Source organism: Andrena cerasifolii, chromosome 5, assembly GCF_050908995.1.
Source record: "Andrena cerasifolii isolate SP2316 chromosome 5, iyAndCera1_principal, whole genome shotgun sequence".
In the NCBI taxonomy this organism is placed as follows: Eukaryota; Metazoa; Arthropoda; class Insecta; order Hymenoptera; family Andrenidae; genus Andrena; species Andrena cerasifolii.
The window spans coordinates 15,352,328-15,370,760 of record NC_135122.1 but is presented as its reverse complement, the minus strand read 5'-3'; the positions used below and the strand labels follow the sequence as shown (position 1 = coordinate 15,370,760).

General features: G+C 48.5%; 1 protein-coding gene across 2 annotated transcripts in view; it reads right to left on the bottom strand.

The window, feature by feature from the left end:
• The window catches only part of Dpr12 (defective proboscis extension response 12), a 69,988-nt gene that overhangs the window by 41,430 nt on the left and 10,125 nt on the right, over positions 1-18,433 (bottom strand). The window contains exon 1 of one of the 2 annotated variants that reach the window (XM_076812357.1): positions 8,782-9,083. The exons of the other annotated variant lie outside the window; for it this stretch is intronic. The gene's annotated coding sequence lies outside the window, so the exon portion shown is untranslated. Of the gene's footprint in view, positions 1-8,781; positions 9,084-18,433 lie in introns of those variants that run through there. 2 annotated transcript variants of the gene reach the window in all.

The window sequence follows — 18,433 nt, the reverse complement described above, 5'->3', positions numbered from 1 at the left end:
TCGTGATCGATGTAATCATTGTTTAACAAGTACTCCTCGGAGAATACCCAGAAATAAGCTACAGGTCCCTCATTACGCTCCTTCAACTGTATGGCACCCGACTGGAATTCAACCCTCCAACACTTTGATTTAATAGCATCGAAGTGCCTCCATTGGACACAGAAGGTCTACCCTCTGACGACGCGATGTTCGTTAATACGCGTGCGAATCGAGCGGCTCCTCGCAGCGGATCGTCGAGGAGGCGTCGCAAGAATCGAGCCCCTGATACCAGACGGAATGAATAATCGGTTGACAGGAATTTCGATGATGGCTGGCAGTTTGCTCGCCGTATGCTCTATCGGCGCTCTCTCATCTATGCAATGGGGATCGCATGGATTGCCAGCCACGGCGAGTGGCGTCGGTTTAGCTGGAGGACTATCGCCATTATCCTTTCGGAACAGTGCAACTACAGCCATTAGACTAATTACAGATAAACAGCCGTTTATTGTCTTGCACCGTATCAGATGGATAGATACGCTGGGCCAGGATCGCTCAAATATGCGAGCCAGCATGTCGCTGGACTCCTCTTCGGGCGAGGCACTCGCAAGCCTATCGTATTTCTCTAATGAAATGTACACTGTGGTGACAGCTTCTCGGTAGACCTTGCAATAGGCAGAAACAAGTTCGAGGATCTTCATTGCGGATAGTCTGAAATATTAATGCTGCGTAGAGGCACAGAGGTATAGGTAGTAATAATTGGTAGTTGTTCGTTTCTCTATCAATTTTGCTCCGTCCAAGGTGGCCTAACCCCTTAATTAAGCACTGGTATGAAGACTGAGCACATTGATAAGCAACATGCTCTGGAAGTAACTAGCACACAGATTCATTAGTGACACAGGCTACCACAAGACTGTGACTATCCATCAAAGCATTCCCCTTGGCACGTCGGCGACTGTTAAACGAAGTGCGGCGAAGATTGATAAAAAGGACGGTTAATTAACACCGATCCGGGACCTTTAATCGCTGCCGCGGTCTGGGCGAATTATAAACGAACGTGCATTATTTCGGAGAAACCGATTTCGCCCACTCGAAATCATCGTTAATTATTAATCAGCGGAAATTTGTAATGCGGCCGTGATTATCGGTTATTCGGAGATACAATGAGCCGCGCGGCACAAAAGGAATCAGCGTTTACTGTTCGCGGAAACGAGTGATCCTCGCCCTAACCGTCCGGCGACCCTACGAGAAGATTAAAAGGGAAGGAAGAAAGGAAATCGTTCCGTCTGTATCAAGCCCGGGCCGAGGTGAGAGTGGGAAAAACGCGTGAGGGGCTAATGGAAGCTTAAACGCCGCGATAAGACCAACAGTTATTAGATTTGCTACGGACACGGGTAAACAAGCATTGTTCGGCCCACGATGCGGCTGCACCATTACATGTTCCGCGCGCCAACGAGGTGCTTATTGTTGGCAACACGTTCGCGGCACAACGGGCTCGCCAGCCGTGCAATAACAGGAATTTTGTTGAAAGGTAACGCGCCACGCGTGCGTCACGTTCCCAGAAAATGCCCGACTTCCTTTCTTTAGCGATCGAAAGTGAACCTGACTCTCCTTTAACCCTTCGTGGTCACACTTTCTTATAATCACAAGTTGGTCACACGAGGTTCGCTGTACCCCAGCGTCATTTTTTCGAGTTACCATTTTCGTATTTTTTTAATCTTTTAACTTTTCAGTGATAAGTGATAATTGTACGTGCGCAATACTTATACAATCATGGTCTAATACTTATAAAATCATGGTCTTTTCCTAGAAATGTAAATTTGGATTTGATAAAATTTGTAGTTGAAAATGATAGATTTCCCACGGTTATGAGAAAGAAACAATTTTTTAATTTTTTTTTCTTGCGATATATCCCCTTTGGAAGTCGTAAAGACGCGACATTTTAACTCGAAAATTATTCTTAGGGTACAATACACCCCGTGCGACCGCGAGGGGTTAATTCCCATCGCTCTACAGATATAATACGATGTATGGGAGCACGGGTAAAGTGTAAAAAGGGCACACAGAACGTGGAGAACAGAGGTCCGTTTCTGAGAACAGATTGCCAGAATGGTAGCAATTTCGGCTAGGTACTATCCAAGCTCCTAAATAAAATAGATCTCCCCCGACCTTCCCTGCATATATAACCTCGCGTAAAGGATTAAACACGAGGATGTGTGCTTGCACGTTATCTAAAATTCATCTTGATCTTCCTCCGCCAAAGCAGAGCCGAAGTGGTTGCGGTGTTCCGCGTGCCAGGTAAATCGAAACCGTTTAATTGAGGTAATCGAGGGACCGAAACGGGACATTGAACCGGAGAAAGATACCTCTGTCATCGCGTTGGCTCGTAACGATCTCTATACGTATTGTAGTGAAGCAATCGAGAAAACGGTCCAAGAAGACGTATAAGGGGCAGTTTCCCCCCTGGCTTTTGAAAAAAGTCGCTTATTTTTTAAAACTGCTTTTTAAGTTTATACTAAATAAGGGAATATTTTTAAATTTCGGTTTTAAATTTTTAATTAAATTGGCACTATAAAATGGGTTAAAAAAAAGCAAGGGGGGTATATTTTTCTTTACCATCATCCCAAAGTTGCCCCCCACCCCTGGAAAAAGTCTCCGGACGCCCCTGTGTATCTTCGTTGAATGTCTCTTTGTGGAATTTTTTAGATAAGTACCTTGAGAGAGAATCGCGCGTTTGATCGCGAAGAAATGAGTTATTGGGATTCTGTTCGGTTTTAACGAGGGGCTAAATAAAATACAGACACGCTGTTGCGTATCAATATTCCCGCCGCACGGCTTCGGATCGGGGAATGTCAGGAAACACCAAATAGCTGAAGCCCCAATATCGCTCGAGCGATATTCATCGAAGTGAAAATCGGCTGAAAGCTTGAATGACGTTTGTGCGTATCGCACCCCGATTCGCGGGGGGGTGATTAATAGTCAGCCGGGTAACGTGCACATACGGGCAGTGGTTCGCAAAACCGTGAAACCAGCATGGAACAGCCCTTGTACGTGTTCCTTCTCTGTAAAATATCACTTGGTGCGTAGCTAGCTTTGCACGACACACGGCCCACGTTAAATGGTTGAGTGGCCGGGCTTCCGGCGTTGCCAAGTACATACCCCTAAAATTCTCGTGGGTTTTCTCCGATACGATTTTGCGGTTATAGCGATTAGTATACAGGAAGGGTAAGGGGAAGAACAGGGAATGTCACAAAACAGCTTTATCGAGGAAATTAAGTGTTTTGTTCCAATGGACATTATATACCTGGTTTTAACCAGTATACCCAAAACAATAACGTTATCTTACGGGGTCATTTGTACTTTACAACCCTTAGTGATTCGACAGTTCTGTACTCTGTAGTCCCAGTTGCTCCCAACGAAATATGCTATAAATCGCAAAATTACGAAAAATAGACATTCCTCGTTTCCCCCCCTTCGCAAACATAATTTTTCCGAAGGATTTGCTTTCGTCAATGAACGTCAGTGCGAAAGTAAACTCGCAATCAGTTAATGTGCCTACTTAATACGTGCTAAATATAATATTTTTCAACATTCCCTATGCATATGTTCCTTGTTAAAGCACCCTCGACGAGACTCGCTGATACACGTTGAACAGTGCTTGAAGATTGCCTTGGAGTGGAAAGCAGACATCCTTTCGCTACGACGAGTGGATGATCTTAAAGAACCCTGCCTTCAGAAAATTCAGTGGCACTCCCTCCCGAAGAATTTGGTGAGTTTTCACTGGTGCTGTAAGTTTATTAAACTACACTCCCCTACCTAAAATCGCAACCACCCAAGATTACCATGCCCAGAGTAACACCAGTTTATTGCAACCCCTAAAGATAGCCATGGTCAGAGCAGTAGGTATCGCTTTATACCCTTAGAATTTCGAACGTTTCAAGAGCTCCAGCTCTGTACTTTTGAGAAGCTTTGGAACATTTTCAGTCTCGTATTCTCCTACAATCTAGTGCCGAATTATTAAAGTTTGTCGGCCAGAGCCACTCTTGATTACCTCCTCGCGGCATGTCCAAGAGATCAATGGTCTCGAATGAACCACTCTCCCGGATTGTATATGTGATAGACCGACAATGACGTTTTACGTTGAGGGCCCTGGACAAGCGTGGAGCGAAATTATAGGGGGCGAGTGATCGTGACGTACCGTTGGCGATTTATTTCCGTCAACCGACCGATTTCAGGTACATGCCTTCCGGTCGGCCAGGATTAATAGCGGGAGATTAGAAACTCAATTATACGTGACAGGCCCCAGTTTCGCGTGCACGTGGCCGTGTAATAATATTTTAGGCTGAGAACCAGACAGATTTTTCATTGCGAAATACCTTCGCTGCAGAACGGTTCCGCAAAACAAATTCCGCATCGTAGCTCCTATTAGCTTGCCCTTCCACCACTGAACTCATCGATAAGTATGGCGAATGGAATTCTACATTATTTGCGCAACGGTGACAGAATTTTCCAATTAGGAAAGTTACGGAATTTTTTCAGCAAAAAGTAGTCGAGTGAGTCTGCGATTCGTTAAATGGAAGTAGGTGGTTATGCCATGTTACGAACGCGTGTAATACGTGTAGACTCAGATGAAACACCAGCAGGTGTTCTGACAAATATTTGTCTACCGCCAGCTTTTCTGTAATTCTTCTTTACATGGTAATCAGTAGGCGGAGTCTAAAGGTACTGCGTGTGTAGGTAAGTACTCCGGCAACTACTTTCGCAGAGGGCTTTAGCGGATATGAAAATAGGCATTCTTATTACCAAGTCTCAGATTATCAAACATACAGTGGCGTGCAAAAGTATGCGGCCACCCTTTAAAACAGAATAACTTGTTCACAATTCGTCCAAACGACTTGAGTTTTTTTTTTAGATGCTAGAAGGATTAGTTTGCTAAGTGACGCGTTTCGTCGTTTTGAAGAAAATTGCAATTGATCGGAATAGCGAAAGAAATAGTAACTTGAACAGTTGAAAAAACGACCTTTAAGGCGATTGTACCAATTTCTGCTCATGTCCCCATTTCTGCTCATTTCGTATTTTTCTTATAAACGTCACGTTTGTACTATCGTTACAACAAAATAATTCTAAGTTATTTGAACATTTAAGCGAGTGTTGCACGAGCTTGGGGCTAATCAAAGTGCAGCATAAGCAACGAAAAACTTTTAAAACGAGAGACTCGTGATTTTTCGACCATGTTTTAGCTGGTTGTGGTAAGGAACAGGGTCACTATTGGTATTTGATAATTGGGCAGAAAATAGTTTTTGCAGTAAAAGTTCTTATTTAATAATAGAAACAGATACCGTATTGTGCTCTGGATGTAGATTTTGTACTATTTTTAATTTTTTTTAAGTGGAAAACAGGCGATTAGGTTTAGGGTCAACTGAATCACCGTTATGTCCGCATTTCTACTCACCAAAATTTTAGTAACACAAACCGAAGTCACCGAATACTTTTGCACGCCACTGTACGTATCCTCCACATTAGTGGCACGAACCAAAAGAGGGTAAACATTCGCAGCGACGTTGTTCCCTATTAAAAAAAAAATCATTACCCAGAGTAGACTGTATTCGTCAAGCTTTCGAGCGCACTGCACGTGACAACTTTCGAAGCCCGTTGCACGCGTATTGCAGCGAGGATGCATAGAAGCATCTCGCGACGGTTCGAGCAGGACACGCGTGCAGAGTCCGCTGGCGAGAGGAGCATCGCCGGACGGCGCCGTTTAAAAGCGCCGACAGTGTTTAATTGATGGGCGGGGGCAGTAATCGGGTATACGCCGATTGGTCGCGAAACGGGTTTAATATTAATTACCGGTATTTGCGTCCGCGGCGTTCAGCGGGGACGAGAATCGAATTAAACCTTTAGTCCCGTGATATGGTAGCTGAAACGTTTATTTTTTTTTTCCGCCCGCGCTTATCGAGTCGCGTTACAGAGTTATTTAAAATCATCGACGGGGAACAATGCGCGCCCTGGATCCACCGGCGATTCAAGGTTTTCCATTTAAGTCGGCGCCGCGCCACCCCGCCCGCCCCGAGTTCGAAGATCGATGCGTATTATTCGACCAGGGACGACTCGTTACGCTTGGAAAAAGTTGGCCGGGGAGAGAAACAACGGCGGACCAACCGTAGCCAAGGTACGCGCGACCACTTCGCGCCGGGAACATTGTTCCGAACACGCGTATTATCTCGAATGCAGACGGTCCGCGCGCGAATAAAGGGGGAGGCACGCGCTCGTTCGTGAAGCAGACTGTCTGAAGAATGAACGTCCGCGGAACAGACAGACCCACGGCTGTCTATAGAGCATCCGGCACGGTGTATCTCTTTTAATAAATGAAAGGGGGACGTCCGCGTTGGAGGCGCGTATCGCGCTCGCCCGGGCTCGCGCGTTCGAAATCTGTCCCCGAATTAGACGAAAGGAAATGCGAAAGGACGGAGAAGAAACTCCCCCGCCGATTTACAGCGGCGATAATTCCTTCGAATTGGGAATCCAGCGCGTGAAACGGGGGAGAAAAATCGCTGGCCCAGTTCAGCCCCGGGGTTCCATGAAATTCGCAATTACCCCCGGGGAACGGGTATCCGGGCTTGTTAAGATACGAATTTACAGCCGGTCACGAATCGCGCTTATTTATGCGGGGCTTAAGTGTTCGCGAGCGTGTTTGCGCGCGGCTTTACCGATGCACCGTGCACGGCCTGGCGCCGTCCAATTGACGGATATTAATTGTCTTCCATGGACGCAGTCGGCCACGGGAGAGGGTACGCGTGATATTTACGAAGGATCTAGCGCAGGCGGTGGAATGTCGATAATTCGTATATTGTGGGTGTTGTTTGCGGGGTGCGCTTTGGGGTTGGTATCGGCGGGAAAAAGTAAAGGGCGGGGAAGTTTACATAAGCAATGTATCATAGTTTCTGTCTGGTGAAACGAATATCGATATGGGACGATAGAATTCTGTAAACCCAGCCACTTTGGCGTGTTAAATTCCTTTATCTTCGCTCGAGAAACAGCCGCAGGTTACACTGTCCAACAGCCATTTTGGTTTGTAAGATTCAGCAGCCGTTTCTTATTGATTCTTGTGCGCCATCAACCTCAGTTTTTGAGAAATTCGATTTTGAAAGAAACTGTAAATTTTCAACTTTGAACATTTTTGCTTTCCCCTTTGATCGTTGTTTAAACATATTTAAATGTTCATAATGCACCAATAACTTATATATCGCTGTATTCGGGAGGATTTACAGAATAATTTGACGCGACAAGCAACCGAATAACTATTATTGTTTGAACACAGAAGTTGTTCAAAGTTGAAAATTTGGATTTTTTTCCAAATCGAATTTCTCGAAAACTGTGGGTGATGGCGAGAAACGATTTGCGGTTTCGTTTTCAGCGCACAAAAATCTATGAGAACCGGCTATTGAATGTTACAGAACAGAAATAAAAGTATAATTTTGTTGGACAGTGTTATTACACTTTTCGGAACTACCCTGTGCAGTTTTAAGCAACGTCTATTTCTTTCCACGTCAGATTAATGCCCTCGTGGTTACCGTGGTGACTCGTGTAATACTTTATGCGTCTCTGCTCGCACCCTCGCCACCTCCCAGTCCGTTGTCACACCCTCGTCCCTCTAGCTAGGATCAGATTTCGTACGGTCCGCTAGCATCTAGCCCCCACGCGTCCACTTTCGTCCGTTCGAGCCGCTGTTCCGCCGATAATAGAGGAGTAATTAACGCATCGACGAAACTCTCGGCATTCTGGACTAAAGAGTGACGTGCTTTCAAAAACGATCGTTGATAGAGGGGCGGGCACTGGAAGGGGGGGTGGGGGTGGGGCGAGGAGAGTATTAATCGAGTCCGACCAGAGACTGGGACAGGAGAGACGCGGATAAGCAGAGGGACTGAAAAGCGAACCAGTGAATCAAGAGTGGCGACGAACCGGGGCGGGGAGGGAGGGAGGAGGTTTCTGAAAAGCCTCGTAGCTCGATCCACTTTCATCCACTTTCTCGTCCAGCGGCATCGAGTGCATCAATATATTCGGAAGGACATGATTTACGGACGGGCATTGTTCCGCGGGACGTTTATCTGACCCCCTCCCCCCCCCCTCCCTCCACACCCCTTTGCAAATCGTTTCGCGAGCGTGGGGGCGAGCGTATACTTGATTAAAGTTTACTTTGACTGGAACGAGTGGAGACGGAGAAACAAGAAGGAGACGAGGTGGAAGAAGTCGCCCCTGAGGGCTTCGGAAACTGGGACCTTTTGATCCGAGCGCGAACAGGGGGTAGGCAGACTGTCGCTCGAAACAGAAATTGAGATCGACAGGCAGCGCGGGTGGGCTGGGACGTTACGAGGGAAGGAAAACTTCTCTCATATAATATTTCTCGTTCGTGGACGGGGGGGGGGGGGGGGGCGAGGTGGAAATGCGTTGCTGTTATCGCGCGGTTATAAAAAAAGAACGCGGACGCCCACGGATCGCGGACGATGACGAGGCGGGTAGCAAGAAGCGGAGGGGAAAACAAAGATAAGCGCGGAAATTGATAGATGAACGGAGGAAACGTGGAATATTATTAAAACCGGGAGAGGAGAGAAGAAACTAATGAACGACCGCGGCTTTTCTCCGTGCCACGAAGGAGGAAATAAGGAATAACCAACGGCGGCGGTAGAGAAAGGGTGCCCGTGGCCGTCGCCAGGAGGGTGGAAAGTGCGAAATCCTGCGGTGAATAACCGCGCTCGTATATAAGCCCGTCATTTTCGCATTAACGATATGAAAGGAATATTGACTTACTGTTTCTCGGCGTTAGTGTACAGAGTAATGGAGATTTATCGACGTCGGGGGTTTAAACGCCCCTCCCCCCTCCCCCCGTCGGCAGCCGGGGACAATGTCGGCGCTGTAATCGTCCCTTACTACTTAAGTAATCTCGCCGCGTCTGTTCGAGCCCTCCACCTCCTTGGCCACGCTGCCTCGGACCGTTCCTATTGTACTTTCGTTCATGATTCGCGATAAGGGAGAGACGTGTTTGCCCTTTTAATCGTCGCCCGTCCCTCCAATGATTTGTTTTACTCCCGATGCTATCCGAAGCCGCCCGCCATCGTGTATTGGAGTAAGTGTGCTGCTGACCGGGATGAACCTGTTAGGGCAAGGCATGTTATTAACGCTCGCGAAAACGTCAGCTACTTAGGGGTTCCTTTACTCCTGGATAATCTAATGAATTGCACCCCTGGGCGGGAAGTCTTAATGCGTTAATCGTTGTAGAGTGACTTTTAGAAATGGGGATGATTTTTGGAAAGAAAGTTTGCTACTTTATGACATGTCAGGGAGAGGAGAAGGCTAAGGTTAATATAGAGAGCTCACTCACAAGATTGGACCCTCCGAAACCTGTCAGGAGCCTGAAACAAAACTCATCGAGGCATGTGCATAGAATGCAGGCTAATATCTCTGGGAATACAGGCAACAACGCGTACAAGTTACAATATTTATATGGCAGCACAGAAGTGGGACTGTTGGAATCCTCTGTTATTTACGAACATACGAGATTCCTTGTGCAACCCTTGCTTTGCACTGCATCCTCTTGATACTCGCAAGACGTCTCATCGAATCAATCGTTTCGATATCGAGATGATGGAGCATCACTCGTCCTTGTGCCAGGAAAGGAATATTAATTGATCGGGAATGAATGCAAATGTATGCATGTTAGTTTTCTAGGGCCACTCGAGGGGGGCGAGCACAGAAAGCGAGGATACATTTTATGCCTGCACAAGTAAGCCCGATCGATCTGAAGAGATTCCCGCTAATAATCGAGGCTGCCTCCTAGCTTCCTGAACCAAACTGTACCATCAGTTATTCGGGGAATATCGAGTAACTCTGAAACAGGATACGAGATATCCCGCGGTAGTTCATTATTCATACGATTTATAATTATTAAGCAGAATCCCATTTAATCAGCTGGCTCTTAAATAACAAACCAGCCGCGTTGGGTGCTCGTTAATAATCGGGGGGGGGGGGGGGGGGGCTGAAATTTTCAAGGAGCAGTTTCTAGCTTCGGGATCGTTCCGAAACGCTTCCGCTTCTTTGTCAGGTTTGATGATATCCAAAGCATTCGCGATTAGGAAATGCTGGTCCCGCGCGTCGAAGATCCGTGGAAATTGGGCATCGTGTTAATTTCAATCGGGATTCAAACGTCAACGGCGGACAGCCCTCGTACTTATGGCAGTGCCACGCAGAGCTTGGCAACGGAGTGTCGCTTCGAAACGACACAGCGCGCTGTCGGCCACCGACTAGTGCCTGTCTCTGTGTGCAACCACAAGATAAACCTGATTACTTCGTGGCAGCAGAGAGTTCACCGGATACACCCGTCCCATTGGCACGTGGTGTGATATTCGCCCGTTCCTCGTACACGTTACACGCGTCGACAACGTGAACTGATTTATACCCTGCTAAAGCGTATTGAACGCCGGCCGGGCAAAGTGTATAAAGCTTATGATCGCGTTATCAGCTGCTTCCTGCTCGGTATCTGTTTAGCAGAACGTATCTCGCGGAATATTGCGCCAGGAGCGAAGTTACCAGTGACGCGTGAAATATATAATTACCCAGGATCAATTAAACCGTCGCCAGAAATTTCGCCGAATAATCGAATCGATCGCTATTGAAACAGTCCGGGGCAAGGCATCTCTTCGCAGCGAACGGGACAAGAGTTCCATCGGAAAGTAAAGCGAAGGATAAGCGACCCGAGCTCCCACCTCAAGATCAAATTTTGCCATTAAGTAAACGAGATCGATCCACCGGAATAATTAATGCTAATAAACAATCCCCTTTCGCGAACTCTCGCCAAGTGGATCGTGTTTCGTTCATTAGCGGATTACCAAGTCCGGGCTGCCTATTAAATTTTAAAGCACCCCGCCGGTACGTTGGAAACGAGGGGATCGGCCGACGACGCGTTGCCCGGGACCTGTGCTACCGTCACGCGGACGGGAGGCAAGTGGCGAAGCTTCTAATTCGCGAGAAGACGTTATTTAACGCGCGGCGGTGGTGGAAGAGTTCACGGTCTGCCGGGAAGAAGTAATAGGCCTCGACGGTTCGACGAACAAACGAATGGTTAACGATTAGTCGCGGAGCGATCCGCTCTCGGCGGTTGGCTCCTTTCCTGCCGATCGAACGATCGACCTAGATCGAAATAATAACAGAACGGCTAACGAGGGGCCGCTTTTCCCTCGTTTTCCTTTCCTTTACAGGGATGCTTTTCACGCCGGCCAGAACGTGACGGGCTTCCCTAACGCCTTTTTGGCCAGCTCCGATGCTCCCTGGCAAACTGCTTCCCCGACCATTGGAAGCCACCCGTCTCCCCCGTTTCTCTCTTCGCCTCTATTTTCTCTTTCTTCGTCCCCCCCATCGAATTGGGTCGAGTGCATTTTGTACGAACCCAGAAAGCCGCACGATAAGTCGAAGGATGGCGGGGACCTCGTGCTGGTTACCTATCGCGTGTTTCCTTTCCCGATTCGTTACGCTCGCGCTCCGGGCAGGGATGAGCAGCGTTCGTGAATCTAATCAGTTGAACGATTACTCGGAGCACCCGCTGCTTCGGACTGTAGACTTTAGACAGACGTGCAAGTGGGTAGAACCATCCGTAAGCGTTGCGTCTCATCCGTGTCTATCGTTCTTCTTCGATTGTCATTCATCATCCTCCACTGCGTATACGTTACCAGGGTAAGACGCGCTCCATTCGCGTGGCGATATATTTCTCCCCACCAATGTACGCGCGTACGTTCCGTAGTAGGTCTCACGAGTATCGTTTCGATTCTCGACGTCATTCCCTGGCCACCCTACACGCACGGTGTCAAGAAACTTTCTCCCCTGTATAGCTGTCCATTAAAAGTCGGCGAAGCCTTGAAAAGCCACGATCAAGTATTCATATCCCATTAATAGATAACCGTAGTGTTGCGGGACTTTCCCAGACCTCCTGCATAATTTGTCACTCAATCAATCTAGCGAGCTTCAGAATTTCTCCTTCTTCCTTCCCTCGAAATTATGAGGCTAGAGGACCGCGATCCATCCTGCAGCCATCCAAACAGTGCCGAAACTTTCGACCGGCTGAACGTATCCGACGATTATTTCATCGCTAAGCAGTCGCATAATAATCTCGTTCCCCGCTGCTACGTTCGAAGCATAATTGAAAAGGGGCGAGAGGGTCTTATAGGTAGACGAACGTAAATATGGTTGCTAGATGCTACCCAGGGAGTTCGAATTGAACTTTTCAATTGCAGTTTGATGCCCCGGGAGCGTGGCATTACGTTTCCTCTCAGTTTCGATGCAGGGCAGAGCTTCGCCTTTACACACGGTTACACACTAGACACGTCAAAAGGGGATTTACCATTCGTTGGCATTCTGCTGGCCCCCAACCAGCGGCGACGGTTCGTCAGATCAGGTTTTACCATTGTTTCTACCAGAAAAAGGACCTCCTCGAGAGTACTGAACCTCGCTTCTCCTTTGACATCGGGCATTATTAGGAACGATTCCTCGGCGACTGTACTGCAAGGGGAAAGACACGCGCGATGCCTGTGCAAGCCCACGTGCAATTGTCAACGTGATACGCGAGGATAGTCTTGAATATCCTGAAACGGAATAATTATCCTCTCGGAGCATTATTGGGGTCGAATTTCGCATTAGTAACTTAATATGCAATATCTCTTAACATCCCTCAGCTGTGCTAGTTAACGCACATCTGTCCCTTGTTGCTGTGCAAGGTTATTCACGGATTCTTTAAAGCACGCATGCAATTGCTACCAAGTTTCTATACAATTCGACAGCCCTCGTCAATCGGAATAACTTTAACAGTGCAAATATGAGGAATTATTGGGAAATACAGTTTCTGTTGCAGTAGCTAGAAAACACGCCTGACAGTAGATAGTCCAATTCCCCTTGTTATATCGGCAGCACGGCGCGTCTGCTAATAGACGGTCCACTTCCCCTTGTTACATTGATCGCGAGGTGAGTCTGACAATAGACAGACCGTCTCTCTTTTGAGACTTTCTTCTTGCTTTATGTACCTTCGACTTCTAATCAATTTAATTAAGTTTCCTGAACCGTGTTCCTACCCACCCTACCGGGCAACTCTCGCAGTTTCTTGTCCATGTGAACGAAGGCTCTCTTTTACACGACAAAATTACAAAAGCGGGAGAATAATGCTGGTATCCTGATACAACTAAACTCATTAAATCCTCTTGCGACAGTGTTAGCAATCCCCCACACAGCATTTCCGTTCACGGTAATTCAATATCACGTTGCATCCATTTTCAAAGAACGCTGCGCGCGATTTCCCCCGCGTTTCATCCTATAAATCACGAATCTCACTGCCCGGCTGCGCTTATGCCATGGGAGTATGTCGTCGTGAACGCGTTTCGCGCCACCGGTTTTCCCCGTGGCAGATCGCAAGTGTCGCGTTCACACGGCAGCTCATGGAATTTTCTCAACGTTCCCTCTCGAAAGTGTCCGACAAAGGAAGATCCCGAACCCGAAAATTCAAAAAATTCTGAAACTTTGTGGATATGTAGGGGATTTCCTCCTGATTACAACGCAATTTTTGTTTGCTGCCCAAATTCACTAGAAGGCGGTGAAATTAACCCCTGAAAATTCGGCTATTTTCCGATTTTGTGTTATAACTCGCGAACTGTAAGAAATGCAAAAAAAGTTCCAAGACAAAAGTTACTTCTTTTAATTAGATCTATCGTTTGGTAAGAAAATTATTTTACACTTCGCGAGTTATAGCACAAATTCGGAAAATAACCGGATTTTCAGGGGTCAATTACACCCCTTTAGAGTGAATTTGGGCAGCAAACAAAAATTGCGTGATAATCGGGAGAAAATTCTCTACATATTCGCAAAGTTTCAGAATTTTTTAAATTTTCCACGTTCGGGATGTTCCCTGGTGAGTCACCTCTCGCGCGCAGCGCTTCCTTCCACTTGACGGCTATCTCTCCTCGGCTTTCTTCCTCCCTCGGTCCTCCGGTCGCACTGTCTACCACAGTTGTAACGATTCGGTATTACGCTATTCCGTTCCGGCTGCATCGTCGTTGCATTTAACGATGATGCGTCTGGGAACGAGTGTCTCGCAGTAAAAGACACGTTAGTGCTGACTCAACGACGTCCTTGAGCGAGAGAGCCTCTACATTTGAAAGTTTCCAAGTTGCCAGCGGTCCACGGGACGTATCCTTCATTCTAGCATCGCGCAACACCGCGTCCAAGACGCGGACGTTCTAGTTGTATTTACTACCGCGTATAAGTCCGGGAAGAAACGAATTTCCTACCGTCGGGGCAGCCAATCGAGTCGCACTTTACACATTCATGCCGAAAGCTAGCCGCTGCACGGCGAGTGCCCTTGAACCGGCACGTTAATAGAATCTCTGGACTAAATATGTATGTTGGTAACTTCCACCGTAACGGGCGAAATGTCTGGCAAACAAGAGTTTAAGGAATTCATGAGTGGGGCTGATTAAGTAGGAGCCGCGAGCGTGGGAGTAAGTAGTCTTAGCGCCAGTCAATACCTGGCGAGACCGGAGTTTACAGAAGGAACTTTAGCAAGAGAATTAGCGAGTCGATGGAGTTTAGTGCACCTCCGTAGAAAGCCTTTCGGCAGTAAAACAGTAAGGTGCCAGCGTTTCATTCGTAACTGTTGTGTCGTTATTGCTCCGCCTTCGTAGGCTTTTTAACTGTCTCGATCTAAGTCTCTTCGTATCAGAGGTCCCGTAAAAGTGTCTTCTACGGTACTTACAGTTCGAATAATGAATGATCGTAAACGTGGCCGGCCCCCTGATCTCCCTCCAAGCTCCCCCCTCTCCACCTCCCCTCCAAGAGAACTTTTACTCGACATCTTATCATAGTACAGGTTATGGGGAACAGCTTGTACACGGGGACAGATAGAGAAAGCGGGGACGCGGACTGGCATCGGGCAACTCCAGAAGTAGTCCTATCGTGGAGCAGGGCACCGGGAGATAGAGGGTGCCGGCGGGCAACCTCTTCCGAAAGTGCCACCTAAAACTTTAAATCTCGTATCTCACGCCTAAGATGCCCCACGACCCTAAATATTTTATCCCCTTCTCCTCTCTTTGTCCCACTACGCGGATGGCTCGCTCTTTAAGTTATCTTTCACCGTGAATTCATAAGCGGAACGGGCGTTTCGGCGGCCCCCAACTTGCCCCCGCGTAAAAAGGAAAACTCTTAACGAGAGGAACGGTTTTAAAATAAGGAACTTTTCATAATATTACGCCCCGAACACCCCCCGCGCCCCCCTCCTTCTGTAGATACACAAAGTATAACGCCGTTCTTTCGGTACACTCGCGAAACTTGAATTACATCTAGCCCGAGATATCCCCCCAGCACCGCGTACTTTCTGGTTCGCCAGAGTTGCCAGGGCGGGCAGGCAGCGTTCGTTAATGCTTCACGGTTCGTTTTATGATTCTCTTTGGACGGTATATACGGGGGTGTCGCTGTGACGGTAGATCGATGGTGAACAGAGTGAATAGCAGCTCTTCATAGCTTCGGTTTTCACTGTTGCATAAAGATTGGTGCCTCAAATTTTCAAAGATTTTCGCTTATTTTTAATGTTACTGAAGCTCGTCCTTAATTATATCGCTGCACTTTTGCACGAAGTGCGCCGGTTGTGTAGGATGCTGGGCCTCGAGACGCTAAGTTACAGAGGAATACACGGAGGAGGGGATCCCCCCCCCCCATTGGCGAGGATTCCTTCGAAAACGGTGGAATAAAAGTTACTGTACAATTTCGATTTATCTTCGCGCGAGGAATCACCCCGTCCCAGATTGCACCACCATTACCGGCGCACCCTGTATTTTTATCGACGAGGTCCACGATTCCTTTCCAATAGACGATATTCGCCTCGACTTTCTCACCATTTCGCCCCGCGAAGCAGGAAATATGCTTCGGTCTCGCCTCCCCGCCGAACGTACCCCGAATCCTAGCGGTGCCTTTTAATTTCCTCGATTCTCGGTCGCTGCCGCAGGTCACCGGGCGTTATTCCTCCTCCTCCCCCCCCCCAAGCCTTGTTATGCAAACAATTCGCAACCGCGCTGCGAATTTCATGCAACGCCAATAAATTAGCGCCGCGCCGCTAGATAAAGGAGGGCCCTTAATTTCGCGCAATTATACCAGCTATATCGCGCTAAATCGATGCAACGGGGGTAGGCGGGGGCGGGGTTGTGACCGGTTCGAGACTACGGCGTGTCCACGCCGTTCGCGAAGTAGGTTATTTGAAACTGTTACGCGTTTTCGAGTCACGTTAATGCCTCTCGCAAGGCGGCCCGCAAATTACGAGCCGCACAGGGCAATAAAGGGATCCTTGTTGCAGCGCCGCTGCGATAGGCAGTTTTTCGTACGAGCGAGCGCTCTTAATTTAACAAATAAACACACCCGAGGCTGAAATTAACGGGAAAATTACTCCTCAGCTCCGGCATGTACGTACGTCGCGGGGTGAACTGTATTACGCAAGCAGCTCTACGCCTGCCACCCTACGTCAGAACGATGTCTCTATTTACTCGATTCCATTATATAATCCACACTGACGCTCGCGATTCACATTTCTCGCTGTCATCCACACTTATGCCGCGCAGCCACGTTCCCAGAATCCATTCAACCCCCGATCGAGCTGCGCCTTAAGCCTCTCCCTAGATCATCCCCATTGATAAACACCCGCAAAGCCACGCTTTTCGTCCCCCCGCCCCGGCATTCCTCGTTACGCCGGATCTCTAGCGGCGTCGCGTGGAATAGGGTAGTCGACGAAGCATCGAGCGCGCCTTTTTATCCAAAGCAAACTGCGTTTGTTATTCCGAAATCCTGATTGCTCCTCGAACGAAAGTTAGAGGGTAGGCGCGAGAGGACGGCTCGAGACAGGCGGAAGGGACGGACGGGGCGCCGGGTGGAGAAATGAATGCAGACTGTGGAAAGAAGGGAACGAAGGAGGGGGCGGGTTAGGAGGGTGGGAGGGCGGCGAGGCTGGTGTGCAGTATAAAACCAGGGAACAGCGTTACCTCGAGCGATAAACTCTGCCGGAGCGATCCTCGGGGAAATAAAGTTCCGGAATGGCTGCGAAGAAGCGGCTAAGCTCCACCTTCGCCGTCGCGGCCGTCTTCTCTCGCTTGACCTCTGACGAATCGCGCGAGAAACATCAACCCCTTTGTTGCGTATTTTCACCCCGCCGCCCGGCTACGAGTGGCCCACTCGTCTCTCCGCTTATTCGGGACAAAGAAATTACCTCTCCGCTCTTTTTTCCTTTGCTCGCGACCTTGGGGGTCTTTATTCCGTCGCCCGTGATCTGTCTCGCCAACCTCCGCTGCTCTCCCTGCGAGACACTGCGACTTCTGTCAGAAAATGTGGCCGACAGCAGTGGCAGGCTCTTTAGAACGGATTCCCTTTGATACGAGCTAATCCTCGCTCCGCGGCAAGTTATTCCGCAGAGTCGTTCTTACGAAGGGAGTGCGAGGCAGGATTGGGTCGCCGATTCGCGTAATAATGTGTTGAACTCATAGGGGTGGGGTGGAGTAATTAAAATTTTCGCAAGGAAATCGAGTTGAAAGTTTCGCCTAGGAACTCTAGTTGTAACCCCTGTTATATCGGGAAACTATAGCCGAGATGTAGTATATCGTTAAATATAATGGGAATTGTTAAAAACTCCCGCCGTTTTCGCCGTCTCTACAGAAAATACTCGGGAACTCGTACACCCTTCTCAAGCCTCGGTTCCCCGGAGTTGCCGCGCGCTGTGTTCGAGTTTCCCGGTGCCCCACGGCGGGAGGCCGAAGCGAAAAGTAGCCGGGCAGCCGAAGTGAAATACGATTCCATCGTCCGCGTTCGTGTTGATTCTGGATTCAAGGGAGGTCGCCGGGAGACGAGCGATTTCGATTCAGGGACGTGGATCACGCCGTGAATTACGGGATCCCGAGCAGACACAGCTACCTTCGGCTCCATTCGCATTAAAATTATAACACCCTACATCAATCCTCGCCGCGCGGAATCGCGGTCCGCCCATTATTCGCGTTGGTCATCGTAGAGCAGAAATTCGGGACCGATACCCCGGCGCTTATTGCACAAAGGCCGCCTAACCGTGCGTGCGCCCACGCACACGCCGCGGACGGTAATTACTACTCATTAAATTAAAATAGCTGGCATTATGCGCCCGAAGAGAAATCGGCTGGGTCCTCCCCCTACTCCCAGCGTTCCGTGTCCCGATCGAAACATGACTTATTAGGGCGCAGCTTCCTGCTGGTGCGCTCGTTTATCAGCAAAAATTCGGGCATCGCTCGCGATTTATAGCGCCTACGGCGACGAGCTCCCTTGGGACGAGGTGCTGGTAGGACCGTTGGGTAATCTTCGATGGGATGATGCATCGAAGCGTTAATTATGATTGGGGAACGTGCAGGGGAAAGGTCTCGTTGAGAAT